At 45.0% G+C, this 22,246-nt stretch overlaps 1 long non-coding RNA gene across 2 annotated transcripts in view; it reads right to left on the bottom strand.

Moving 5' to 3' along the window:
- Positions 1-466: 466 nt before the first annotated feature.
- The window catches only part of LOC128341882 (uncharacterized), a 97,720-nt gene continuing 75,940 nt past the window's right edge, over positions 467-22,246 (bottom strand). For both annotated transcript variants that reach the window (XR_008314633.1, XR_008314632.1), the window contains 2 exons: positions 3,127-3,211; positions 467-1,459 (listed from right to left, as the gene is read on the bottom strand). This is a non-coding gene — a long non-coding RNA (uncharacterized LOC128341882). The remainder of the gene's footprint in view (positions 1,460-3,126; positions 3,212-22,246) is intronic.

The following is a 22,246-nucleotide window of genomic DNA, read 5'->3' as shown; positions in this document are numbered from 1 at the left end:
TATATATATATATATATATATATTTGAAATAATTATAATAAGAAGACAGTAATTTTGAGCATTTCCCATAGGGCGCAATGAGCCAAATCCCACTTCAGTGTCCTGCAGGCAAATGTATAGGCTACAGCATCTAACACATGCTAATGTTATGTGTGTAGGGAGATTTTCATATGGGAAAGATTCAAACATCTGATTCCACTAATTGCAGTCTGAAGTGGTACTGTCCAGCAATAAGCACATCACATGAGTGAACGGTTTTATAGCTGCGTCCCTCAGAAACCCGAAGTACTCTTTACTTGGTTCAACTAAGATTTTATTCAGCAACAACCATTTTTCTCCTCCTTTCCTTCCTGACTCCACCCTCATACTCTCTTCAGGATCCCCACTGGGACAACCTTCTAAAATCACAAAACAGAAAAGACTACTAGATAGAATACAACATGAACTGATCGTGTGCTTTAGCTCTGGCTTGATACATCCGTGATGACCCACAGATTGCTTAGCTCACTGAGTAATATATTATTTGGTGCCCAATCCCTTACAAACATCCTAGATAAAGTATGAGCCACCATCCCAGAATATGACCTAAGCACAGCAGGTCAGAAGTTCCCAGTGAGATTATTTAAAGATTGAATACAAGGGAAAAAAGAGACAGATTTTGAGTAAGCAGCAGAAGCTCTTTAATAAGACTAAAAGCATTTTGAGGTGCCAATGTGCCAGGGCATTGACTGCATCCATACAGATGACCATTTACCAAGCAGTAACTTAGCCTCATATGTGTAACTTAGTAAACTATTCATTTGTATTCTCTGCCAGGTTGGGAGAGAAATCTTGGCACACTTGAACACCTGATCAGAGTGGTTACATGCACGCAGTGGTAAATTACCACTTGAAAAGTGGTTGCCTGTATTCACCCACTGTAAACACTGAATTTGTGATCTTGCATAAAACCAAAACTAATTGCCTCTTGTTGATAGTTCATGCTTGATTTTATGAGATGCTTTATTTAATATCTCTGTGTTCATATTTTTTCTATCAACTCAACTGTATTTGTGAAGAAGGCTGTTGCTGATTCTCTCATCTTTTTTTAGGAGGAGTTTTGTGTAGCTGAAAAGGGGAGACTTATTCCCTATTTTACAGTTGACTGAATTTTACGGTCTCATGCTGTGCCTCCTTTCCCAGGCAGAGTTTTTCATTTGGATTCTTGTGGTATCCGAGGTGGCGTTTTATACCTGAAGTGGGTAAAAGAACTTGCCTGCAATACCATTACGAGGATTTAAAATGGGCTCAGCTTCAGTTGAATGTAGTGGCATCTGCAGACACTCAGCCCACTCATGATCAGATCCACAGTGTGGTGCGGTGTCTTCTCACAATGACTGGCACCAAGTGCAAGCAGTACACACTCCCATGGAACCTCCCTTCTTCCATGCTGATAGAAATGCATCTGTTAAAGAACATGCTGTAAGGGAAGAATGGCAGTTCAGTCCCCAAATAGCAGAGCAAAACCAGCTTTATCTAGCTCAGTATTGTCTACACAGACTGGCAGCAGCTTCTCCAAGGTTTCAGGCAGGGATCTCTCTCAGCCCTGTCTTAGAAATGTCAGGGAAGGAACCTGAAACCTAGATGCTCTTCCCAGAGAGGCTCCATCCCCTAAGGGAGATATCTTTTAGTGCTCACATATCAAGTCTCCCTTTCGTATGCAACCAGGGTAGACCCTGCTTAGCTTAAGGGGGAAGGTCATACTTGCTACCACAAGACCAGCTCTCTTCACAAGACCAGTTCTTTAGTACTGAAGAACTACAAGGATTTATTTTTAAAAAGGGTTACAAACACATGTGGAAAAGCCTGCAGCTTAATTTCAGCTGTAGCTCATGGCTGAAGAGAGAGACCAAAACAAACAGCCATCTCTGGAGAGACAAAATGGAGACTAACATGGGAAGAACAAAGAGGGGAGGAGTCCAGCACTTTTATCGATGACCCTAACTGCCCTCCCCCTGCCCCCCAGCCAGGGAGACACAGTTGAGAGCTGATGCTGCCAGGGTCCTAGCTCCAAAACATGCACCTCTCTACATGCCATGGCCTTTAATGAGTCTGAGAAGAACAACTGCAATTTTGACAGGCTTACAGCTTGACCCTCAAGAAATCTATTGGAAATCTAGTTCTTTGCTTTCACTTGCACTTCTGTTCCATGTCAATGTGCTTAGGATGGTTGCCCTACACTACCTGCATCTTCATCATTGCCTAGTGCAATATTGGTCTGGATACTGCTGGATTCTTCTTCTTCTTTAAAACACTCCTTACCAAACTTTAGGGTAGTGTACATAGTCAATCCAACCACTTTAAGTGGCACTGCGGGGACATGCTTGACTAGCAAGCAGAAGGTTGCTGGTTCAAATCCCTGCTGCTACTATATTGGGTAGCAGCGATATAGGAAGATGTTGAAAGGCATCATCTCATACTGCATGGGAGGAAGCAATGGTAAACCCCTCCTGTATTCTACCAAATAAAACCACAGGGCTCTGTGGGCGCCAGAAGACGACACTGTCTCAATGGCACACTTTACCTTTATGTAGTCAATCCACTGCTCAGTAGCTAGAGGCAAAAAGGGCAGAATATTTTCTTAGGGCCAATTTGATAGAACATCAGCAATGCATGCACACGGCTCTTGATAGCTTCTTTTTGGTTGCTAATTGTAGCCACAATGGGTCCTGATTTGGGTTGGTGCCATGGTATAGGGGGAGATGGGGTTTTACCCATTCCCGCATACCACATCCACAATCCAAATCACCCCCATGAAGTGGCTGCTAGCTATGGAGTACAAAACATATAGCCACCCATACTATGCCTCTGTGCTTTCCCCTTCATGGCTTATACTAGATTCAGGGGGATGGGATGGAGCCACAGTATGGGAGGAAATAGTTTTCAAAAACCCTGATCCCATCAGAACCCTGATCCAAACTACCTTCCTCTCACACAGCTGATTGATATCAAGGACTTTATTCATGCATGTCCAGTTTCACTTCTAGTATGGACTTCAGAATCTTGAAAATCTTTCATTTTTAGAAAACTGATTTTCTGACCCATGTGGTTTTATAACACAGCTGGTGCCTTTCTGGGCTTGTGTACCTTTGCGAGCATCCAGTGCCATCGGGTACACTTGGCTAGTTGTTTATCTCAAGTCAGCAGTGATGTCTGATCCATGTTGCGAACACTGGTATGAAAATTGGTGCAGGAAAAGGTTACATATGGAAAACATTGATTGTAGAGAAGCAATTTGAATCAGATAAGTGAGCTAACCTGCACATGCAAATATGACAATAAGTTTGAAGCAAATGTTAGTCTTGATTGGGATAAACATGCCGCTTGCTTAATGGCAGCAACCTACCTAAAGACATATACTGCAGGCACTGTAAGAATAGCACACCTAATAGACACTTTCTTGGTTTGTATGTTTTTAATGACCAACGAGCCTCTTTCAGCAGTGAAAAGTTTTATGAAAAACTTAGGGCCCAAACAGACTTTCTAGGAATCCACTTGGAGGAAGGAAGGAAGACATCCATGCACTAGTGAAAGAAGAGCCTTTGACTGCAGACTGCTGCTGTTGCAGGATTTGTTTGTGATCATTGTTAATGGCCTCCCACTATGGCTTTTGCCCAAAGGCATTGCCTAGTTAGTGTGCCTGCATCTGACAAAGGAATCATGATAATCCTTAATAGCCAAAGAAGATCGGTTTTATTATGAGAGGCTGAGCTTTGGGGAGCCTGGAATGAAAGCAGCAAGATGATAAGCTGAAGCACTTTGGGTACAGCAGGGTTTGCTCTCCCGGAACATGAACATGGTTGCTGACTTATGGAAGTGTCCTGCTGCCCTGCCAACTCTATCTAATGCACTATTTGCATATTTTCAAATAAACCAAATATGACAGAGACATCAATGATTTCTCCCCCAAAGGAAGCTGGAACTGAAAGTAATATTGCAGCCCTAGGACTTCATGGACTGCCCCTCTCCTTGCTGCTAAACTGCAGCACTGAAAGGGCTACAGCTGTAAGAAATTGCAGCAACAAGAGCTACAGCTATAAGCTGTAAGGCACAAATTGCTGGAATTGTGCCTTGGAAATAACATAAGAACAGCCCTGCTGGAGCAGGCCCAAGGCCTATCTAGTCTAGCATCCTGTTTCACACAGTGGTCCACCAGATGCCTCTGGGAAGCCCACAGGCAAGAGCTGAGGGTATGCCCGCTTTCCTGCTGTTGCTCCCCTGCAACTGGTATTCAGAGGCATTTTGTCTCTGAGGCTGGAGGCTATAGCCACCAGACTAGTAGCCAGGGCAGAGCCACCATTGCGCAGGGGGGTTCAAAGAACCCGGGCCACTGTGCACAGCAACCACACCCCCAGCACATTATGTCAGATGCAGGGGGCATAGCCACATTAGCAAACATTGCTGCACACCCCGTTTGCGAGTAAACTTCGGCCAGCGCCGTATTTGCAGTGTGGCCCGGAGCACCTCTCCCTGCTTGCAAAAGCAGAGAGATGCATTCTAGCCAGGCTGGGGACCCAGCATGAGTGGGAACCCAACAGGACGTGGCTGGGTGGGGAGCCCTGGTGTCTGCTACTGCTAGTAGCCATTGGTAGACCTGTCCTCCATGAATTTGTCCAAGCCCATTTTAAAGCCATCTAAGCTAGTGGCCATCAACAGATCCTGTGGCAAAGAATTCCATAGATTAACTACACGCTGTATGAAAAAGTACTTCCTTTTATCAGTCCTAAATTTCCCAGCCTTCAGTTTCATGGGATGACATCTGTTTCTAGTGCTGTTAGTGAGGGAGAAACATTTCTCACTGTCCATTTTGTCTGCTCCATACATAATTTTATACACCTCTATCATATCTACCAGTAGTCACCTCTTTTCCAAACTAATTTTTTAAAAACCCAGATGCTGTAGCCTTGCCTCATAAAGAAGGAGCTCCAGGACCCTGATCCATCTTGGTTGCCCTCTTCTGCACCTTTTCCAGTTCTACAATGTCCATCTTAAAATACGGTGAACAGAACTGTATGCAGTACTCCAAATGTGGCCGTACCATCAATTTATATAAGGGCATTATAATATTAGCATTTTAATTTTCAATCCCCCTTCTAATTACCCATGGCATGAAATTTGCCTTTTTCATAGCTGTAGTGCACTGAGTCGACACTTGAAATGAGCTGTCCATCACGACCCCAGGATCTCTCTCCTGGTCAGTCACAGATAGCTCAAACCACATTTGTGTATATGTGTAGTTGGGTTTTTTTGCCCCATTGTGCATCACTTTACACCTTCAGCCAAAGAGCTGGCTCAGATATAGAGTCCAGCTTGCAAATAAGTCTGTTGAAGAAAAAGGAGGAAAGGGATGTACAAAAAGATCTTGCTCACTGATTATGAGATGATAATGAACGTTTCAAGCTTTCGTGATTCCTTACATTATGCATCTTCACTCACTTATTTAATGTACTGTTTTTTGGGTTTTTTTTCCCTCACCTGGGCTATGTTGCCTTATGGAGGTTTGGGGGTTGGGACGTGTTGTCCCAGCCCCCGGAAATCCCACAGTGCACCACACGAGTGTGCAGTGCATTTTGAAGATCCCCACGGTGCTGGCCAGGAGCCTACTCCTGCGTCAGCACCACATAGCACTGATACACGAGTAGTTAGCCCAGATTAAGGGTGCAAGCACACCTTTAACCTGGCTGACTGGCCGGCTACTTTGGTGGGTTTGCTGCCGAAGCGCCGCTGGGAGCTGTGTGGCTCCTGACGATTCTCATGGGCAGGCAAACCCAGTCTTGGGTGCTTGTGAGAACTGCCTCATTGGCTACCAGTCTTGATTACTATGGGCTGCCTCCAGGCTAAGAGGTAGGATGCCCCTGAATACCAGGTGCAGGGGAGCAACGGCTGGAGGGGGAGCAGGCCTTCATCTCTTGCCTGTGGGCTTCCCAGAGGCATCTGGTGGGCCACTGTGTGGAACAGGATGCTGGACGCCTTGGGTCTGATCCAACAAGGCTCTTCTTATGTTTTTATGTTAATGTATATAGTTTAAAAATGAAGGGGAGGGAGGCAGAGAAACAACTGCACAGAAATTAGAAGGCAAGAGTGGAAAGAAACGGGGAGAAAATAAAAGAAAAAATGGTGTGTGTGTGTATGTGTGTGTGTGTGTGTGTGTGTGTGAAGGCTAAGGGCATATCTGTTTGGAGAAAGGAAGGTGTCAGTGGAAAAGGTAGCCAGATCCTACACACACTGCGTGTCCACTGGCAGCCCCAGTTTTTAAGTTGTCAGTGGCAACTGAGTGATTGATGTTTGCACCCTTAGTTTGTCTTTGGCCATCATTAGAAAACACTCACACGCACCTCAGTGGTGTTCATTGTACGTTTAGCCTTAGAGAAAGCATTGCAGTTTTTGATGCCTCTTCATTACTACTGCCATTTTCTCTTTGTTGCTTCAGTTTCAGCTCATTTCTTTAGTTTGTTTGGGCTGTATGTCTGGTATTGTCTTGTATGTTGCACAGTCTCCTGGGGGCTGGACAGTCTGCTATGATTCAGGTATCTTCCCTGCTTGTTTCTTCATCTTCCCTTGTGCTGAAGTTGCTCTGTGCTAAGAATTACGCCACATCTCCCTCCTGTGTGGGGCTCTAATTATATTGGTTGAGAGTGGTTAGCAGTGCAGCCTGGGGCAGACCCAAAGTTAACTAGCAAAGCAGGTCTCAAGGGCTCCATATGGGCCATGTCCCTTGCATTTAAATGATATGTAACTCTAGAGTGTTTGCATTGTGCTGACCATCTGTAAAGGATTTCCCTTTGTATTATTTGGTTGGGAAGAAGAGCAAATATGCAAACTTTCCTCACCATGCTACCTGTAAGCTCTCCATCTCCCTCTGGATCTCAGAGCAACTTCATTATCACCAGAATTTTGTCAGCTCATGAATGCTTTATGAGAAGCTTGGACAAATGCAGGGAGGATGGACCTCTATCAATGCCTGTTAACCCCGATAGCTAAATGTGACCTCTGTGTTCCGAGGCCCTGTCCTTCTGAACACTCTTGGGGCTAACAATGTCACCTTCTTGGCCTCCTTATGGGCTTCCTAGAGGCATCTGACTGGCCACAGCTAAAAGCAGTCTGCTGGACCTGCTGGGCCTTTGGACTGAGCCAGGATGGCTCTTCGTAGGGCCCTTAGGGAATATTCTAGGAGGAAAGAAGGAAGTACTACAATGGATTTTCCTCTTAATTCCAGGAGCAGGATCCAGACTAAGGTAGTCATGACTGAGTCCCATTGAAATTGATGGAATTTGAGCCAGTCATACCTACTGTAACTTGCCTTATTTCCATCAATGGTGCTTTGTCATGACTCAGGCCAGATCCTGCTGCCCCAGGTGTGTCATCTTAGCCTCAAGTGGGGCTGTTGCTGTGACTCTCCTTCCCGTGGACCCCACCCCCACCCCAGTTACAGTCAGATCTAGGCAAGTGATTTGGACCAAAACCCAAGTTGGCTTCACAGAAAGGAAGGAATCTTGGGCTGTGCGTTAAACCTTCCTCCTTGCAAATCTCAAATGCCAAGTTGGTGAATAATAGTGTAGGAAGAAAGATACTTCTCTCCAGACCTTTTTTTTTTAATTGCATAAATTAAAACATAAAAAGAGGGAATTGCAACAAAGAACAGACATTTCAATGTATATACATCCACTTCAGTGTTCTATATCCCAACAAAGAAATTAGGGAAATCTTAAAGTACATACAGGTAGGTTATTAAAGGGTTCAAATAACATTTTATGTCATACCCTCCCTCTTCTAGGTTTTTTCTCTCTCAGTGTCAGTGATAACCAGGTATAGCTGTGAGTCATCAACCTTCCCCTCCTCTCTCTCCTCCCCCATTTGTTATGTATTAGCCAGGTGTTTAATTAGATTGGGGGAAATCTTGGATGCAAGTGTGGATTTTAAACAGTGGGATATAGAACACTGAAGCTGATGTATATACATTGAAACGTCTGTTGCAATTTATTCTTTTTATGTCTTAATTTACACAATAAAAATGCTCTGGAGAGAAGTATTGTAGCAGATCCATTATGCGTATTGCGTCGCCATTATATCAATTAAAATAAGATATGCTGCTAGAAACTGGGGACAGTTGGGAGGCTGTTCAGTTAGAACATGTTGCCTTCACTTCTAGCCTCACCCCTTAGACTGAGTTTAGAAAACAAAAGTATTGGTTTTCCATGAAGCAAGCACTCCTATTATGGCTGCTGCACTAGCAGAGCACCTAAACAAAGTCACTGATGCAAACTTGTTTGCTGATGTGACCCTGTTTGTGAATGCTTCAACCTCTGGTCCAATAAAAAGCTGAAGCCAGATTATAAAATGGAAAGAGGGCCTAGTGACAGCGGGGTCTATAATGCTCCCAGACTAAGCACCCAAAGGATATCTTCCTTGAAGAATCTTGTACCATGGGAAATCCTTGCACTGTCCTTCCTGACATCATCTGGTGAGTTGAGCCAGAGCCCAGCACATACAGAAATTGTGTACTGTAGTAATTTTCAACCAATTACATTGGCCCTGCTTAGTGCAGTTTAAAAAGCCAGCAGATTGCATTGAATTTCAGTGCTCTAATTCAGTTAATTGCAGGCAACTTTCACCACTCCTGTGGGTAGAGTTCCTTATTAGCATAGCAATTGACTCCCTCTAAAGTCTGTGCAAACCTCCCTTTGCAAAATTATTGCCTTTGTAACACTGTAACAATGAAACATTTGTTTACAAAGCAATTAACTTCTGCAGCAGAAAAGAAACCAAACCCACAATGGGCTTGTTCACAAGTTACAGTGCGTGGTCTGATTTGCTCGTAATTTCCCTTTGCTAAAATGACAAGGTACCAGACTGAATTTCCATAACATCTGAACAAACCGTTTGCGCAGGAAGCCTGCTTAGATTTATTCACACCCTTCCCTTTCTCTCTTTCACACATAAACACAGAGGCGGATTAGGGATCAGGTCCGTGGCTTCCTCTATTGGGGGGGGCCCTCCTCAGAGCCCCGCCACTGCAACACTTCCGCATGCCCACTGCTGCACCACCGATATATGTCATCCATTCCTCACTGGGTTGGAGGCGGTGAGCAGTTGAGTGGAGCAGGCCTCACCCTGGTGGTCGTGGTGGACCATGGGCGCAGCAACTGGTCGGCCTGTTGGTGAGCGCACCTGTGCAGTGAATATCGAGCACGAGCATGTGACGCTCCTCACTGCGCAGGCACGCCTGCCGACAGGCCAACTAGCCACTGAGTCTGCAGGCCGCTACCACCACTACTAGTGGGAGGCCTGCTCCACTCAGCCACTCACCCCCCCCCACCTCACCCCTGGTGGGGCGGTGGTGGGTGAAGGGCAGCGGCGAGTGCAGGGCAGCAGTGGGGCAGGCACGGGGAAGCAGTGCAGTGGTGGGGCTCTGGGGAGGCCCCCCCCCTACTGGCAGGAGCAGCAGTGGCAGTAGCCTCAGATTTAAAAAAATTAATGGGGGCCCTTGTGGCGGCAGGGACCTCCAAAGCCCTTCAGGTCTGGGCTACCTTTTGCCCTAGGTGCGCCACTGGACACACAAACACATCTTCCTCAGCAACTAGAACTTTGCCATCTCAACACCCTGCAAGGTTAGCAAATGCTTGCTTAGGAATGGGTTGCACTTTACACTTGCCAGTGTTTCCACCTTTAGCACAACCTGTTGCTAATGTGTTCTTTATTAGCCTCCATGGCCTAGACCAGGAGTGGCTTGGCCTTGCAGGATCTTCTTTGTTTTTATTAGAAGCCTGAGGTTCACCAGCTGGAGCCAGCCAGATGCAAAGTAAGTATCTCAGGAGGACAGACACAGAAGCTATTCCCACAATAAAAAACCCTGGTGGCTAGGGAGCACTGGTGGGGAGGCAAGAGCCTTCCTGCCTCCCTCACACGAGCCGATGGTTGCTAGAACTCCACTGTGCCGCATACCCACCCAATCCGCATGGCGGAGCTGAATACATTGGGATCTTGAGGAGGAAGTCCTCCAGTACCACACAATGCATTGCATAGGAAACTGAGAAGCTTCTTGTGGCAATGCAGCAGCTCCTGGCTTCCTGGACGCTCTTTAAGCAGCACTCTGTGATCCTCAGGGAGCTGGGATGCTGGGAGCTGCAGAAACAGCCTTGATTGCACACATGATTGGGGCTTGCAAGGTTAGATGAGGCTTTGGCCCTTTAACCTTCCTTAAAGGGTAGGCTAAACCACAGAGTAGCCCTGCTCTGGAGCAGCAGGGTGGGAGCTGGTTCCGAGGCTCCACAAGAGCCTCACAACCAAGGATTTCCTGCTCCTGCCCTGCTGCAGCTGGTCATGAGAATGGTCTTATAGATTTATAATTAAGAAACAGGATGCTTCTGAGCAGTTGCTTCGTCCACTAACTGAGCTCACAGTCCCTTCACACAAAACCCCACTACTGGTTCCCTCCAAAACATTCTTGGTGAATGTTCTGTCTCATGCCACACATGTACATTCCTTACACACAATATGGCATCATCACATCACTCCTACTCCATGTCATTGGTGGCCACTAGTTTAAAATAATAACAGTCAAGTGGTGAATCTTGGAAGAAGAAGTAAAAGTAAAAATGGAAGTAAAAACAGGGTCTGGCCAGTATAGAAGGAACAACTTGAGGCTAGAGCAGGCCTGCTCAACTTCGGCCCTCCTGCAGATGTTGGCCTACAACTCCCATAATCCCTGGCTATTGGCCCCTGTGGCTGGGGCTTATGGGAGTTGTAGTCCAAAAACAGCTGGGGGGCCTAAGTTGAGCAGGCCTGGGCTAGAGGTTAGATGCAGCCAAAGTCCTGTTTACAGAAATTCCATGATGAAAAGATTTGACCCAGCCAATTGGGAGGCCAGCTAAGGGTCAACCAGTGCCCAAGGATGTTCAGCTGTCCCAATGGTCCCACTTTTCAAAGGTAAGAAAAATAGCTTAATATGTAGTCCCTAATTTGTGAAATGAAGACTCTCAAGCTAAGTGACCTGCTTTCTAATCTCACATCTTCCAGCACCTTCCATAAACAGAAAGCAATCGACTGAAGAGAAGCCCAATGCTAACATCACACGTATATCATGTTTGCATGTGTCTGAGCAGCAGCTGATAGCCTGTGGCCCACAGGTTAATAGTACAGACTGGAAACAATATCAGATTAGAAAGGACACAGAAGAATTGAATTGATTGGGTTTTGGTCAGCAGTTATATTGGCAGGGGACAACACTGGGGAGGGAATTGGCAGTTGAAAGGCCAGTGCCCCATTACCTTTCCCCAGAACAATCTGCTGCTAAGTTCCATTGTCCCAAATGCCATTCTAGTCCCAAACTGTTTGGTTGGGTTGCTAACTGGGAATTGACCAGCAACTCTCAGAGGATTAGATTTGACCTAATGATCTCCTGTTGCTGATATCATCAAGTGCCGCCAGGAAGCTTTACAGATAGGGCTACTGTCCCTGAATCTCCTTCGGAAGGAGAGTGTGTGTGTTCACACTCCAGCCAGACTTATCCCGAAGTCTCTTCAAGATCCTTGGACCCACTCCATAATCAAATTGGGCTTTGTCTTGCATATTCTAGCTTATCTTGGTGTATTTTCAAATTTTTTTAATGCTGGTTTTAACCTACTTTTTCTGAAAATGCTGGAGCAAATAGGGAGAGGCACTGATGTAGAATCATTAGCATGATAAAAGGGATACTCTCTTTAGAAATGCAGATATAGCTCATTAGTAATCCCCCCCCCCGCCATTGGCTAGAAAGAAAATACAGAGGCATGCCATGGGAACTTGCATCAAAACAAAACCTGAGAGCAGAAGGGAGGGGGGGCTTCCGTCAATGCCGCGCGAGAGAGAAGCCATGTGCAAATAACTCCCAGTAGTTGGAATAAAAGAGCCCCCAACCCCCCAATCCATTAGTGGATTGGAAAGGTTTAGAAAATTATTGGGTTACATAAAAGAAATCCCATCGAGTGCCATTCAACAGCGATGGAGAGGTTATGAGCATAACCCACCTCCATGCAATGCTAGATAGGAAACTTATTGCAAGGTTCCCTGGGACTTCTCCCCTTCCCACTTATTTTAAAGGAGCACAACTGAGCTCTTCTTCTTATTGGCTGCCTGGGCATCATCAAACTGAGCTTGCTTTTTATCTTAGGCGAAAAGGGAGTGCCGCAGTAAGGCAGAATTAGCAAAACAACATTAAAAATAAGCACAGCTATTAATTTTAATGGGCTCCTTGTGTTATGACCACTATAAAGTGAGTAAACAGGGAATCCTGCCAGTTCTGTCACATATTCTTCCACTGAAGGGAAAGCTCTTTTGCTTTTTGATAATGCCATGATTGGGCTTGGCTTGTTTGTGAGCATGTGTGTGTCTGAGAGAGAATTAATTTCTTTTGGTTGTCTTCAGCAATTAAGAAATCTGGCTGACTTCTTAACACTGTGGCCAAACACTGAAAACAAGGGGCAAATACTAGTTCAGGATATAGCTGAAATCCTATCAGCTGAAAATAAAGACTTCCAGAATGTAGAGCAATGACTCTTTAAAGGCTGCTGGAATGAAAAGGGTGTTTAAATTCCTGTTTATTTTATCTGGCAACTCTGTAGGTGGTGATGGTTGGTCTTGAGTTGTTGTTTCTCTTACTTTCCCCTCATTTTCCAGTTTGCTATTGCTGGCTACCCACTGGAACTGCTTTGGACTGCAATTTATTGGATTAAACTGATCGATGCTATGCATCTGTGAGGACCAGTGTTGAGCATTGAATCCAATTGGCTGCTACAGCTCCAGCAGGTTTCCAAAAGCTTCGTGCTGCCATGAGATTTGTGCTGTTCTTCGCATTTTTCTCCCTGCCCCTGCCTCAGTGCAGCACAATACTGGCAGGGAGAGACCCACCAGCTGAGGGCGGGGGGAGGAGGATGACGACACTGTGGTTTGAGGCGAAGCTTGAGATGGGCAGTGTGTGAGAGTTGTGGTGACGTTTGGATCTGCGGCTCAGGAGGCCACCATGCAAGTGTTGCTTGAGATAAATATTGAGAACATATATAATACTCCTGGACTTCTATTCCGTAGCATCAGTCTTGAAGGCAATCCCCAAAGCAAGTGATGTCTGACAGGTTCTTTGTTTTCATTTTGTTACAAGGGAAGCAGGCTAAAAGAGAGGAGCAGGAAGGGCTCGTTGGAAAGTCTGAATGCTAGAAAGCCTCCATTTTGCTCTTGCCCTCTGAAAGGCTGTGTTGATGATGTCCATGCAGAGGAGTATCTAGGGAAAATAGCGCCTAGGGCAAACACTGAAATTGCGCCCCCTGTCCAAGCATCTGACACCCATCTTTTAGATAACTTTACCATAATATCAGCTGAAAAATACAAGTCAAGCTCGTTAATCTTTTAATATTTCAAAAATTATTTAGCAGTGGACTTAGCCAGACCAAAAAATGCTGGAAAACTACAAATTTCAGTATGTGGGGGCTCATGAAATACCCAAAAACTATGTGGAGATGTACTTGGAAAACTAAACAGAAGTGCCTGTCTAATTCTCTACTATGCATTGTAGCATCACTATTACATAAGTTTTAAAAATCAATGGAGAATTTGACTTTTCCCAGATACTCTGTAAATAATTAAAGGATATGCAGAGTAAACTGTGTCACTGCTTGGAATATATTCTAGTCTTTCAGAAAGACAGTTAAAATGAGAGAAAGAGAGCAAGAAACTCCCAGTGGGCCTTAATATTAAGGGTTTCACACCGATTCAAAGACAAACTCACCATTAATAGCCATATTAGCAAGACATCACATTTAACTCACTTATCACAAGAAGCAAAGTAAGAGCAAATGAATACAATCCTAGCTCTTAAGCGTCAGCTCAGTATTCACAAGCCCTGATTCTCTGTACATAGTGCCAATCTGAATATGTGTACAGTGTCTTATATTATATATTTTTTATTATCATTTTTACCCGTAGCCCCTTCGAGGGGCTTCCTAAAGGCTGGGGGGGGGTTGCAAAGATTCCCCCTCACCCCGCTGGCCTCTGGGGCCTCGCAGGGACCATTTGAGCATGTGCAGTGGCTGTTTTTAAAAATAATCTTTCTTTTTTTAAAAAAAGGCCACTGAAAACAAAATGGCCACCGCGCATGCTCAAATGGCCTCTGCAAAGCCTGGCATGACCTAGAGCCTCACAGAGGCCATTTGAGCATGCACGGTGGCCATTTTGTTTTTGGCAACCATATTTTTTTTAAAAAAATTAATTTTACAAAATGGCGCCCCCTTCAAGTGGCACCTGGGGCACGTGCCCTGCCTGCCCTACCCCTAGATACGCCCCTGTGTCCATGGCTCCTAGAGGCTTTGGGCAAATCAGTTCATGCCTTTCTCTTGGTTGTTTGAGCATTGAGTAAACCACCCCTGCAATGCCTCTAATTGTGACATTGCTGGGATCCTTTGAAGAGTCCTTGTAACTCTCCATACATTGATACCTTAGGATTATTTATGGAACAGTTTTGGGTAATATGTTCCTGTTGCTTTAAGAAGTACTTCTTGGTTATGGAGTTATTTGCTGGAATGTAAGCTATGAGTCAGTAGTTTTGCAACCAGTCTGCTGGTTGTGTTTGCTTTGGGCAGGCCAAACCCAGACTTGTCCTAAAGTCTGTATTTGCCCAAATAGAAGACAACTCTTAATTTAAGACGACTCTGTCAAAATTGACTTGATGGCCCACTTTACCTTTACCCTCTTTAAAAGTACTACACTGGTGAAGTACATTTGAGATAGGAATGACCTTTCCTATCTATTCAGCTACATAACAAATAGGTAGGAAAAGAGAGTGAGAGAGATGTTTCCATCTTCTCCCTAGGAGGAAAGGAAGAGGACTGACTCACTACAGGAAGTACCTAAGGAGTCAAAGCAGGGGTCATAGAGTAGAGGCAAGCAGGGACAGGTAAGGAAACCCTCACTATCTACCTCTACTCTCAATGCCCCTAGTGGTCATTAGGATACTTGGTGCAAAAGGTTGATGCACTGGAATGGCATATCCAACAGTACTACTACGGTAGGTTAAAATAAATAAATAAACCAAATAAACCAACCGGGGGGGATAGGGAGAGAAGGCACTCCTTGTCCTATTTCTTCTAGGGCCAGCCCTGCATAGATGTAATGGAAGATTGTATATAATTTAGACAACATAACAGTATATTCCTAACCCGATGTTGAAAACTCCAAAACAATAGCAGTTTGATTGTCATGTCTCAGAGATGTGAATTGGCAGAGAAAAAGAGCCATAGTATCTTAATCCTGGCTGAAAGGATACAAGCATGACAACCAGGCAGGTAGCATGCATTGCTGGTGAGTTGCTGAGGCTGATGGGTTAGTCTTGAAACTTCTAATGTGGTGCTTGGGAACACAAAAATGTAATGGACCTGTACTTTGGGTCTTTGTGAGGAGCAATTTTATAGGGTCATAGGGCCGATTCAGTCATCATGTGGACTCAAGGCTAAATGTCAGTCTCATACAACATTTCCTAGTAATTGGAGCATGTGCTACCCGGTTCCTGCCCATGTGCAGGAAGAATTTTACTTCAGCCTAATGTAGGAATAATCCAAGATTGGTTGTGATAGCCAAACTGACTGATCTTGGTTTATTCCAGATTTGCTCAACTTTGGCTCCCCAGCTATTTTTGGACTACAACTCCCATAATCCCCAGCCACAGTGGCCAATAGCCAGGGATTATGGGACTTGTAGGCCAACATTTGCAGAGGGCCAAAGCTGAGCAGCTGATCTTGGTTTATTCTACTTACTTGAAACCCATTTCAGATATTAAGCCTACTTCAAACCATTCCCATTTCAATTTATTTCAAGTAAGTTGGTTAGAATAAACCAAGACCAGTTGGTTCAGACACTACAACCAATCTTGCTTTGTTCCTGACCCTCAGTTGGAAGTAGAATTCTTCTGAGTCATAAGAATTAAAAGATTAAAAGATTGTGTGTTGCCGTGGTGCGGCTCCATGCCGCAGCAACTCAAGAGTAGCCTCCTGTCTGGGAGCAAGCCTTCCGGCATCGGGAGGCTCCCTACAAGGAGCTGTGCACTTGTGCAGTGCCTTATGGAACTTCTGGGGCCTAGGAGACCCCCAAACCCCACCACCCCAACTAGCTCTGTGACAGAGCCGGTAATCGTCTGGGCAACCGATCTGGCCACCCAGGGAGGGCTCCCTGCTCGTCTGTGGGGAGAGTGTGTCAAACCCCATTCAGGTGCTACACACAGATCGTGTGCAGAGCCTTACTGTCTGAATGACATGAAACTCCCAGAGCAAACCATGAAAGATAGAAACATGCCATTTTCACAGGTAGGTTCCAGACCTCATCCAGACTGCCAGAAAAACCGAAAATCTCGGAACAAATTCTTATTTTTTCATAAAGTGTGGGGAAACTCTCCCATTATAAATACATGGGGAATGATACCTTCTGACAAACTTTAGCAGTTTTCTCAGGTACTTTTAGAAACAGAAATTCCACTTACACAGAATTATTTTTTTAAGCTATGTTTTTTCAATTCTCTACTTTTTCATGAATGTCAGATTTCCACTAAAATTGCTTAAGAAATAGAAAAACACACAAAAAATTGCAATACCATTACGTCCTCAAAAGAAAGCACCTCTTCTACTCATCAAGGAATGAAGGGAAAGTGCAGAGTCATTTTGTGGTAGAGGAGGAATGCTTGCAAGATGCAAGCCCTTTTACTAGTATGCATGTGGATAAGTGATATGGTGGAAAGGTCTGAAAATCCAGATGTTCTGGCCCTGAGTGTTATACAAGATCGTACTAATGAGGGGAACTGTAGCCTTGCATAATCAATTAATTGCTGTTCTGAGATACTGCCTGGGAAGATGAGGGTTCTAAGCAAATAGCTGAAATGACATCCACTAATGGCTGCCAGGATTTTAATAGCACAGCACTAGAAAAAAGCAGAAGTTCCATCTATACTGTTGTAGCGAATTAAGTGCTCGGCTCAGGGGTGTAACTATAATAGGGCAAGGGGAAACAGTTGTCTGGGGGCCCACTGCCTTGGGGGGCCCCCAGAGGCAAGTCACATGACTGACTCCCCCAGCCGCGCAGCCGCACGGGCTTCCTTCAGTTGTATTCATCCTCCCAAATTGATGTGAGTGTTAAGACCTGGAGCTACCAGAACAGCATATCTTTCTCTACTATGCTTTTACTATGCTTTTAAATAATTTTACTATGCTTTTTGTTACCACTATTCAGCCTCATTTAAGATTTCTTTACTTCATGAGCTGAGCTTCAGTGAGGGGGGCCCATTTTAAAATCTTGTCTCTGGGCCCACTCCAACCTTGCTAGCCTGTGCTCCCTTGCAGCATTTAAAGCTCACATACCTTATCAGAGAAGGTAAAAGGAAAAAATGTGGATAATATGAAATAATTTCACAAGTTTTTTTCCAATATTGGATCGATTCAGAGTCATCACTTGGGCAGAGTTTTTGAACAGTTAAGCCTGTTTTAGGATTATGGTTGATGTATATCTCAGAATTTTTGAATGGAACAGATGATTGTATACTAATGTATTATAAAATAATGTCTGCACCTTTTTACTTTATAATAATATGTTTTTTTAAAAAGCCTTCAGCTTGACAGACATTTTGGAGTCATGATCCTATTCCTGGTATGCTCTTAGGACTGTGATTGTACTTGATTTAAACACATAGCTGTCATAAAATAGATCAAAGACAGACAAAAACAAAGAGATGAAAATGGATAATAAAAATTCTATGAAGTTTTTAAAAAAGGAGTGTTGCTGCAGAGAAGGAAGAACTTCCAACTGAGTGCTTAAAGAAGGCACCAAAAGGTAGAATACATTTAGAAAGGAGGTCAAGTTAACGGAGTCAGAGCAACACTGACTTCAGCCAATTTCTCCCAAGAAAGGTGAATTTTGAGGGGGATTTGAAAGAGAAGAGGTGGCACAACATATATGTTTTTTGGAGGGGGGTCTAGGCAAGGGAGGGTGCGGAAGCAAAAGGACCTCAGAAAGCTAAGAGGTGGAATTGTGGGAGGAGCAGAAAGGCATCCCCAGGGTTATAACAGGAGGCAGGTCTGAGAAGGCAAGACCACAGGTAGCTTTAGAGGTCAGGAAAATAAGTTGATAGCAATAGCACTTACATTTATATACCGCTCTATAGCTGGAAGCTCTCTAAGTGGTTTACAATGATACCGACCTTGGAAGGATGGAAGGCTGAGTCAACCTTGAGCCCCTGGTCAGGATCGAACTTGTAACCTTCTGGTTACAGGGCAGCAGTTTTACCACTGCACCACCAGGGGCTATATACATATATACATATAGTGTATATGGAAGGGACTGTAAAGCCAGTGAAGGGATTTGAAGAGGAGTGTCTCATGATCTGAGCCATGGGATGGGAGAGGTGAGTGGTTTGGCAGCTGAGTTTTGGATAGAGGTGAAAGGACTGAGATGTAACAAGGGAAGGCTGCAATTGTCAGGGAAGGAGATTACCAGAGCAGGAAGCAGAGCTTTAGCTGAGTGAGTGGGGAGTGGTAGACAGATTTGAGCTGTTATATAGTAATAAGTGATGTGGCAACACGTGGGTCGTTAGGATCAAAGGAGAGGAAGGAATCAAAGATCATGAGGTTGCCTGCCTAATCAGCAGGCTGAATGGTGATGTTGATGGAAGATATGGAGAGTGATTAGGAAGAGGAAGACACAAACAGAGTTGTCAAAAGGAATTCTACACATGTCCAGCACTGAAGGCCTTTATAAACAGAGAACTTGGGGGAAGACATCTTACAAGTTTCTTTTGATCTGGATGAACGTTCAGGTTACACAGAGAGAGTCATACCCAGATTTGTAGAGAGTACACTGAACAGGCAGCTGCAGCCAGTTGCAGCTTCCTGACTGGGTAGTCTGTATCATGTATCCTATCGACAAATATCAGTTTGTCACATTCACATTTTACACTATAAGAGGTACACTTACAACATCATGTGTGTGAAGAGGCCCTTGGGGTACTTGTGCAGGAAAAGATATTCCTGGCACTGACACACTTGGACACCAAGATTTGGATGATGTTATCTGAGGGGAAACACAGGCAGCAGAACCCCAGACCAACATAGTGCAGACAGATGGCTAATGGGGGCATGATAAAGATTTATATAATTGCTAGCTGACCCACACAGAGCATCTGTGCGCGTTTTTGGGCAGGCTGTTCCCCCCTCCCTCCTGCCCCACTTTCCATTCCCCTCCCTCCCTCCTGCTGCACTCTCTTGCCTCCCTCCCCCTCCCTCCTCCCTCCTGCCCCACTCTCTTGCCCCCTCCCCCTCCCTCCTGCCCCACTCTCTTGCCCCCTTCCCCCTCCTTCCTGCCCCGCTCTCTTGCCCCCCTCCCTCCTGCCCCACTCTCTCTTTCCCACTCACCTCCTTTCCAGTCTCTCTGCTGCTTCCCCACCACTTTCTCGTCCCGCTGGCCGTCCCGCCACCGCCTCCCGCCCCTGGCAGCCAGGCCGGGCTTTGCCGCCGCCACCTCCCGCTTACCCAGGACGGCTTGGCCTGGCCAGACCAGGTCATCCCACAGCTGCCTCCCGGCAGCCAGCCGAGGTCACCTCCTCAGGCCGTTTTGCTGCCCGCTACCACCATCCTCCACCATTTTTTTGGCCCCAAATTCTCGCCCAATGCCAGGAACGAGAGTTCCACCACCAAATCCTGGGCACGCATGCTGGCTAAGAGAATTAAATATATAGATACATGGTGTGAAGCAAGTGGAAGGAGATTAGTTTTTGTCCATTTAATAATGGCAGGTCAGAATTATCCAGCAAAATTAATTGGTAGTAGATTCAGAACTCTTTCACACAGTGCATAACTAATGGATGGAAATGGCTGCCACAAATTGTGGTGACAACCACTAGTTTAAGGGGATTAGACAAATTCATGGAGGATAAGTCTATCACTGGTTATTAGTCAAAATGGCTGCTTGGAACCTCCAAGTTCAGAGGCAGTATATTTTATTTATTTATTTAACTTATATACTGCCCAAACTTTAATCTCTGGGTGGTTAACAACAACATAAAAACAAATATAAAAGGTTAAAGGAGTTTAACAATTTAAAAACAGTATAAAATTAAAACAGTATAAAGTTAAAACTACAAATTTAAAAAGCTGAAAAAGCTTGAGTGAAGAGTTGGGTCTTCAGATGTTTTTTAAAAATAGTCAGGGATGGGGAGGATCACATCTCAGCAGGGAGCGCATTCCACAATCTCGGGGCAGCAATCGAGAGGGCCCGTCTTTGTGTGGCCACCAGACGAGCTGGCGGTAACTAGAGACGGACATCCTCAAGTGACTTCAGTGGGCGGTGGGGCACAAAACGAAGAAGGCGTTCTCTTAAATACCCAGGGCCTAAGCGGTTTAGGGCTTTATAAGTTATAACTAGCACGTTGTTTTCTGTCCGGAAACCAACTGGCAGCCAGTGTAGCTCAATCAACAAGGGAGTAATGTGGTCTCTCCAAGATGACCCGGAGACCAACCTGGCTGAATATTACGGAATATCCAACTGATATCACTGATATTCAACCTGGCTGAATATCACTGAATACCAGTTGGAGATAACAGTAGAAGATGGTATTGCCTTCATCTCCTGCTTGTGCGTGTCCTGGAGGCATCTGATTGGCCACTGAGGGAACTAGGATGCTGAACTAGACTGGTCTTTCATTTGATCCAGCAGGACTCTTCTTAAGTTCCTATTGGATCAAGCAAATAGCAGACCCCATGCTGGTGAACTACCAGTATTCATTCAGCCCAGCACATATATGGTATTGTGGGACGAGAGGTGCGAGAAACTTTGCTGCCCCCCAAGACTTGTGCTACTGTGCACTTTGATTTTTTTGGTTATATTTGAGTTACTTTGTTATATTTTGTTATAAGTCTATTTTTGAATTAGCATAGATAACTAGCAGATCCATAATATTAAGCAATTCTCCTTCAGCGAGGTAGTCAAAATACTAGAATTTTCAGCTAGACCTTAAGCTTGTATATTTTGAGCATTAAAGTAATGTGTGATGTTCTGTAATCCCCCTCCACTATTGGTCCACCTCCCTTCCCCAGAAAGCACAATACTTAAGAATAATCGGCTTCAGGGCGCAGGAGATCACAGTGTAGATAATGACACTTGGTTTCATCTGGAGTCTGATTCATATCAGACTTGCAGTGACTACTTGAAATTGCTGTGCAGATAGTGCAGGTTGGCTCTTTGCCCATGGCCAACAGGTTGAGGTATGCCACCCTCCTGTGTAGGATTAAGCTTCTTGGTTGCACACACTCTGCAAGACAGCATTTTGGGCCATCTGCCAGACACAGAAAATCTTGCATGCCATCGTAATATATTTTGGGTGAGAGAGGGCATGCCCTCCGCTCTTGCCTGTGGGCTTCCCAGAGGCATCTGGTGGACCACGGTGTAAAACTGGATGCTGCACTAGAAAGGCCTTGGGCCTGATCCAGCTGGGCTGTTCTTATGTTCTTATGAATTATAGGTGATGTACAAAGAGTTTAGTTATGCACCTGGTGGTGGCTGCACATTATTTATTTTATGTATTTTAATTTAAGATACTTTAGACTGCTTTTTTATTTAACACATATGCAAAATGGTGCATAATAAATACAATAAGATTAGTTGAAATGAAAACACATCAAAATTTGGCATAGATTAAAACAGCACTAAAACAATTGTTTCTAAAAGGCATGGAAGAATTAAAGGTCTTTGCCTGATACCTAAAAGACAACAACATAGGTATCAAGTTGACCTCCCTGGGGAGAGAACACCGCAAGCAGGGTGCCATAGCTGAGAGGACCCTCTCCCTGGTTGCCACTCACCTCATCTCGGAACGTGGAGCACCCGAGAAGGGCCTCTGAAGAGCAGGGTGGCACAAGGTATTGGAGTGCCTGAGGCAAGGCACCAAACGCCATGTGGCCCTGCTCTTCCTGTTGGGGCCAACTCTGCCTCTGCAGCATGTAAAGAGGCTGTGGGTTGAGGAGAAGAGGCTGCTTATTGGCTGCCACCTCTTGTTGCCCTGGGCACCCTCTCAAAGGTCACATCACTCCCAATCTGCCCCTTGGGGATGGGGAACAAACTCCGCCAACCTTCCTCCTCTCCCCTCACTCCTTGTAAAGGTCTACAAGGGCCATATCCTACCATGCAAGCCTTTGCAAGAGCTTGGGGAGAG

The sequence above is a fragment of the Hemicordylus capensis genome, chromosome 2 (assembly GCF_027244095.1).
Source record: "Hemicordylus capensis ecotype Gifberg chromosome 2, rHemCap1.1.pri, whole genome shotgun sequence".
Classification (NCBI taxonomy): Eukaryota; Metazoa; Chordata; class Lepidosauria; order Squamata; family Cordylidae; genus Hemicordylus; species Hemicordylus capensis.
The sequence above is the reverse complement of the archived record's forward strand: the minus strand, read 5'-3'. Positions and strand labels throughout refer to the sequence as shown.